Raw genomic sequence first — 7,500 nt, forward strand, 5'->3', positions numbered from 1 at the left:
CTGTCTGTCTGTCTGTCTGTCTGTTGACCTAACTATCTGTCGACCTATCTACCGATATATATATATATAGAGAGAGAGAGAGAGAGAGACAATGACAATGACAATGACAAATTTTTTATTGGCAAATAGCGTTTTACAGCTCTAGTGCCAAGGGGGATTATTCAGCTTATTTTAGTAGACGACGAAAAAAAAAAAAAAAAAAAAAAAAAAAAAAAAAAAAAAAAAACACGAAAAATAAGGGGAAATAATAAGCAAATAAGTACATATTCATAAACACAAAGACACTCATACATTCACACCCACAACATTAATACAACATATTCCCTATTACTCATGCATAATACTGAGTAATTAATTCAAACATATGACCATCCAACTTTGCAGCCGAGCCTTTTTTGCTTATTTACCAATCTAAATTGAGTTATGGATCTTATATTTTATTCTGCATTATATTTCTATCATGTTAAAACAATCGTTCTGTTAATCTTTTCCTTCGAATGTTGTATGCTTCTACAATATATTTAGCGAGTGAAAATAGGATGTCTTCATTATCTGATGAAAGGATAGCTACTAGATCATGTCTTAATGCAAACGGATGAGTAAAGAATGAATAATCATTTCTAATAACACTGTATTCCTTACAATGGAAAACAAAATGATCCTCATTTTCTAAGTCCTGATGACACAACTGACATACACTATCACTTTCACTGTTTTGAATATACCATACTCTATTTGCATTAAGCCCTAAGGTCCTGGATCGAAATCGAGAAAGGAGACACCGTTGCCATTTATTTGTAATTATGGAAATGTATTTTTCCGACTGGAAAATATTTTTGAATGAAAAATACCAATTATACCTTGGATTTTCTTCCATGTCTGAATGCCAGTTTTGCTTGTATATGTTGATAAGACGATCCTTAAATTCCGAAATAAATGCGACATCACTCCCTACTCCTTGGCTAATCCATACAATCCCAAACCCATTTTTAACCAAAACATTTTTTACATTGTCTATCCAGTTCTTCTTTCCTTCTTCATGCTGCTGTAGTAACATACCATAGGCCTGCTTACACAGTCTTGTCGGCGGTAATTTAATAAGTTTTAACCAATACTTTATGCACTTAATTATTGTACGAATTTTCAGTGGATATCTACCCGTTTCCCCATATGCTACTTGATTAGATGAATGAAGTGGTATATTCAAAAAACGTTTTATTGCATATGTATGAATGATTTCCATTTGTTTATTATCGTAGATACCCCAAATTTCTGCTGCATATGTGAGCATCGGCTCTATCTGTGTGTTAAAGAGTTTCCAGTAAAGTGAAGGGTCAGTAGACTTTAATTTTTGTATAGCTCTAATAATTTCAACAACCCCCTTTTTCCCCTTCCTGCACATTTCGGTCCATGCTGTGTTCAAACTTAACTTTGTTGTGAAAATCAGTCCTAAATATTTGTAGGTATTAGTCACTTTTACTTCCGTATTTCCATATCGCCATTTTTCATGAACCGAAAGATGTCCACCTTTTCGAAATACAATTATATTTGTTTTGTCCAAGTTAACAGTTAGACACAACCTGTCTGCTTCTTGTTTTAGAATGTTTAATTGATTTTGCAGTCCCACAACTGTATCAGATAGAAGTATTATATCAACAGCAAAAAGCAATAAAAATAATTCAACAGCTCCTGAAATCATTTGTACTCCATGCTTTCCTTTTCTAGACAATTCAACAGCTAATTCATTAATAAAAAATGAGAATAATTGTGGGCTAAGCAAACAACCCTGTTTAACGCCTCTTGGACAAGTGAAAAAATCAGTATAGAAATTTTTATCCCTTACACAGGCCAAAACTGTATCATATATTCCTCGAACCGCTCTATATAACTTTCCATTAACACCACTATTTCTCAAGACACTCCACAACATATTTCTATTTACCGAATCGAACGCTTTCTGGAAATCTACAAAAGCAACATAAAGTTTAGAGTTTCTACTTAGGTATTTTTGTACTATGGCATAAAGAGTAAAAATATGGTCAACCGTACTATAGCCTGTCCTAAATCCGGCTTGCTCCTCAACAATTTTTGTCTCCCTTTGTGCCCACTTTGTAAGCCTTTTATTTAAGATATGGGTATAAACTTTTCCTATTACACTTGTCAAAGCTATCCCTCTATAATTATCGGGATTGTTATTGTCTCCCTTCTTGTATATTGGCACAATGATAGATTTAGACCAGGTTGTTGGAAATTTCCCTGTATCAAAAAGTAAATTGAAAAAATCTTGTAAAAAGTCGATAACTACCGCGTTCGCCTGTTTTAACATTTCGCTAACAATGATGTCAATGCCTGCACTTTTACCATTTTTTAGATGTTTTATTCCTTCGCTGATTTCAGATTTTGTTATAGGATCGTTAAACACAGGTTCATGTATATCATCCTCTTCCTCCATTATCACGTTTTCCTGTTGTTCTGAATCCACTACCTCATTAAACACGCTAAAGAAGTGATCATACCACTGCTGTAAACTAATGTTGTTATATACTGTTGCTTTTCTGTTTACTGATCTAATTGTTCTCCAAAATAATTTAGGATCATTAATAGATTCTTTCAACTTGCTTAACCTAATTTCATCATATCTCTCTTTCTTATCCTTTTTTAGCTTATTGTACGACTTTCTCTCTTTGGTATACAACTCTTTGCGTTCTTCTAAACCCGTTTTCGCCCTTCTTAAATTCCTCAAAAGACCTTTTACAGTTTTTTTCTTCTGCGCACATTCTTCATCAAACCAATCGTTCGTCAATCTTTTCTTTTTCCCAGTCATCCTAACCATACATGCCGCCGCTCCGTACAATGCATTAACAAAAATATCAACACATTCATCAATATCATCCATCATAACTCCTTTCGCTTTCTCTACACACTCTTTAAATTCACACGAATTAATCTCATCCTTGAAAATTTGCGCACTTTCTTCAGACCATACAATTGTTTCTCTCACGCCTTCAGTCGTAACTTCATTCTCTCCCCTTTCACTCCTCTCACTCATCCAAGTCAACTCAACGGGAAAGTGCCATGAATGTAGCCTATCTGCAACACGTAAGTCACATCTGTTAAACAATTCTTCTGAAACAATGAAATAATCAATCACACTACACCCGTGTGACGACACATAAGTAAATTCACCATCATCATCTCCTTTACAATTACCATTAACAATGATTAAATCAAACATAAAACAAAAGTCAAGGAGAGATAATCCAAACTTATTAATAATCTTATCTTTAGAAGAACGAAACTCAAACTCATTTTCTTCATCACTATCTAAATAAGGAGTATAAAAGGCCAGTCCTGGTGATGCTGGCTGTTTATCGCCTGTCCTGGCGTTCAAATCACCACACATAATAACATAAGTAGCTTGTTTCTGTATAGTTTCCAACAGATTTTCTTCCAATATCACCACTCCATCTTTCATGTCATTGTTGCTGTACACTGGGCTACCCTCGGGGGTACATAGCACGCAATGAACAATACGGCTTTGTTTACATGAAATAAACTTTTATCAAACTTCGCAACAATAACATTATCAACTTGAAATGTTTATTATTTCTTTTACTAAATGTTTATATCTTCTATTAATCAGCAACAGTACTCCACCTGAGTTTCTTCCTTGGGATGACAATTTTTTTGCTGGAGCACAAAATTTTACAAACTCAGGGAAAATACCACTATAATCAAACATATTGTTCATGAATGTTTCTGTAAAACACACAATGTCAAATGAATTTACATAATTAATAAAATCAGCATCATTCAGCTTACAAAACAAATTTTCAACATTATAGTTAAGGAATTTCAGTTGAGAAATTGGATGGTCTGTCCTGTCCTATTTTTGGACACTGGCTCTTCGAAGTTCCCTGTGGCTGGCTGGCTCAGTCAGGTAACCCCGTAACACAGCCTGCTGTCCCCCTCCCCTGCTCGTCCCGCTCCGACTGCCACGTGCACCCCGTGCTCCACCCCGTGCCTGGCTGCCACCCCGTGTACTGACGTCACTGCCCGCACCAGTCCCGCTGCGTCGCCGTTGGTTTGCCTCGGTCACGTGATGAAGGCAGGGGGAATCCCCGCCGTGTGTGTCACTGGTGTGACATGGTTGCACAGGCTCCCGATCAGCTGATCGGACACGCCCCCTCCTCTGCCTGTCATCGTCTGCTGTGCTGTTCCTTGTTGCAGTGGTCGCCGCCGTCACCTCAGCGAAGGTTCTGGGGTCAGGTCTCCTGGGGCCGACGGTCAGCTTGCCCTTGACGAAATAAGCTGCTTTGCCCTCCTTCCGCGCCTGGCTGACGATCGTGGCCTGTCTTCTGGTCAGGTCGTTGGCAACCCGCACCCCCTTCTCTTCCAGCTTGGCCCGATAGTCTTTGTCAGTTAAAACTGACATTTTGTCTCGCCACTGTCTGAACTTGACGATCATAGGTTTGGGTTGATCGCCTCGAGAGAGAGAGAGAGAGAGAGAGAGAGACAGATATATATATATATATATATATATATATATATATATATATATATATATATATATATATATATATATATATAACCTTTGGCAACGTGTAAGCTTATCTATTATTTATTCTCCCGTTTTTGTTTTTTGTTTGTTTTTTTGTTTTGTTTTTGATTTTTTTGGTTTTGTTTTTTGTTTTTTTTATCAAGGCCTGACTAAGCGCGTTGGGTTACGCTGCTGGTCAGGCATCTGCTTGGCAGATGTGGTGTAGCGTATATGGTTTGTCCGAACGCAGTGACGCCTCCTTGAGCTACTGAAACTGAAACTGAAACTGGCAACGAGAGTGTGCTAAGGCAAAATTCTGTAGAAGAAATCCACTCTGATAGGTACACAAATATATCTAGGCTATATCCATGCACACATGGCATGTCTAAGCGCGTTGGGATACGCTGCTGGTCAGGCATCTGCCTAGCAGGTGTAATGTAGCTTGTATGGATTCGTCTGAACGCAGTGACGCCGAAACTGAAACCGAAACTGAAACTGAAACCACGTCTGTGACAGGTCGTCTGAATCGTGATGACGGCAAATAGAGGTCTTCAGTTACCTTGCTGTCTTAACCCTTGCTGCAGGTTTTCTGAATCATAATGATTGTACATAGAGGTCTTCTGTTACCTGATGTCTTAACTCACTCAGTACGGCCAGTCCTCTCTTCTCCTCTACACAGACCCCTCGGATGTCCTGTGGGTGTCTGAATGACCCAACCTATAGCTTCCGTCGTCAGAATTGTGGTATTCTTTGTCAACATTCACCTCTTCAGTATAAGAGCCTTCCGCTTGCAATATTTTGATGATGGTAATTGGGGTGAAACGCTTTTAACGTCGTCTCTTTCGCCGTTCGTATGGAGAGAGTTAACCCTTGATGCAGGACCTCAGTTTCAGTTTCTCAAGGAGGCGTCACTGCGTTCGGATATTCCATATACTCTACACCACATCTTGCTAGGCAGATGCCTGACCAGCATCGTAACCCAACGCGCTTAGTCCGGCCTTGAGTGCATGCATATGAATTTGTGCACCTATCCGTTGTGGATTCGTTCTACAGAATTTTGCCAGAGAACAACGCTGTCGTTGCCATGGGTTCTTTTTCAGTGCGCCAAGTGCGTGCTGCACACGGGACCTCGGTTTATCGTCTCATCCGAATGACTAGACGGGTTGGGAAGGTAGGGGTTGTGTGGGGGGGTATTGAAAGGGTGATTCTCCACTCAAACCTGGTAGGAAGGGCGAGAGAGCGGGATTCGAATCAAGACCCACTCAAACTGTGTGTTGACAGATGAGGGTCTTAACCATTCTGCCACCTGCATCCAGTGCAGAAACCCTTTGCTTCTTCAAGGCCCTCACGCTGACCCCAAAGTATAGTGACACCTGTAGCAGTTCCTGTGAAGCATTATGATTGTGCAGACACAATACCCTTACATCTTCAACGTCCTTACGCTGACCCCAAAGTATCGTGACGCCTGTTACAGTTCCTGTGAAGCATTATGATTGTGCAGACACAATACCCTTACATCTTCAACGTCCTCATGCTGATCCCAAAGTATCGTGACGCCTGTAGCAGGTCCTCTCAGGCACTGATTGCACAGACAGAAGACCCTTACATCTTCAAGGCCCTCACGCTGACCCCAAAGTATCGTGACGCCTGTAGCAGTTCCTGTGAAGCATTATGATTGTACAGACACAAGACCCTTACATCTTTAACGTCCTCATGCTGATCCCAAAGTATCGTGACGCCTGTAGCAGGTCCTCTGAAGCATTCTTCTTCTTCTTCTTCTGCGTTCACTCGTATGCATACGAGTGGGCTTTTACGTGTATGACCGTTTTTACCCCGCCATGTAGGCAGCCATACTCCGTTTTCGGGGGTGTGCATGCTGGGTATGTTCTTGTTTCCATAACCCACCGAACGCTGACATGGATTACAGGATCTTTAACGTGCGTATTTGATCTGCTTGCATATACACACGAAGGGGGTTCAGGCACTAACAGGTCTGCACATATGTTGACCTGGGAGATCGTAAAAATCTCCACCCTTTACCCACCAGGCGCCGTCACCGTGATTCGAACCTGGGACCATCAGATTGACAGTCCAACGCTTTAACCACTCGGCTATTGCGCCCGTCGCTGAAGCATTATGATTGTACAGACACAAGAGCCTTACATCTTCAACGTCCTCATGCTGATCCCAAAGTATCGTGACGCCTGTAGCAGTTCCGCTGAAGCATTATGATTGTACAGACACAATACCCTTACATCTTCAACGTCCTCACGCTGACACCAAAGTATCGTGACGCCTGTAGCAGTTCCTCTGAAGCATTATGATTGTGCAGACACAATACCCTTACATCTTCAACGTCCTCATGCTGATCCCAAAGTATCGTGACACCTGTAGCAGTTCCTGTGAAGCATTATGATTGTACAGACACAAGAGCCTTACGTCTTCAACGTCCTCAGGGTGATCCCAAAGTATCGTGACGCCTGTAGCAGTTCCTGTGAAGCATTATGATTGTACAGACACAAGACCCTTACATCTTCAACGTCCTCATGGTGATCCCAAAGTATCGTGACGCCTGTTACAGTTACTCTGAAGCATTATGATTGTACAGACACAAGACCCTTACATCTTCAGCGTCCTCAGGATGACCTCAGAGTGACATGACGCCTGCTACTGTCAATTGCGACGCATCAGTTCCATTCCGAAATATCTGTCCACCGACGCAACATCTACGCTTGTGGTTTCATTCATTCTCTCTCGCCTTGACTACTGTAACTCTCTGTTGTCTGGTTTGCCTGCTTCATCCATTCAGTCCCTTCAGCGCATACAAAATTCTGCTGCCCCACTCGTCCTCAGAAAGAAAAGATGTGAGCACATCACTCCTGTTTTGCAACATCTCCGTTGGCTCCCTGTCTCACACAGAATAAAGTATAAGATCAGCACTCTGTGTTATAAATGTATTC

The 7,500-nt window shown here is 40.9% G+C and overlaps 1 protein-coding gene across 1 annotated transcript in view; it reads left to right on the top strand.

Moving 5' to 3' along the window:
- The window catches only part of LOC143276890 (kinesin-like protein KIF13A), a 332,067-nt gene that overhangs the window by 259,451 nt on the left and 65,116 nt on the right, over positions 1 to 7,500 (top strand). The gene's annotated exons all lie outside the window — the stretch shown is intronic.

This window comes from Babylonia areolata, chromosome 33, assembly GCF_041734735.1.
Source record: "Babylonia areolata isolate BAREFJ2019XMU chromosome 33, ASM4173473v1, whole genome shotgun sequence".
Taxonomy (NCBI): Eukaryota; Metazoa; Mollusca; class Gastropoda; order Neogastropoda; family Buccinidae; genus Babylonia; species Babylonia areolata.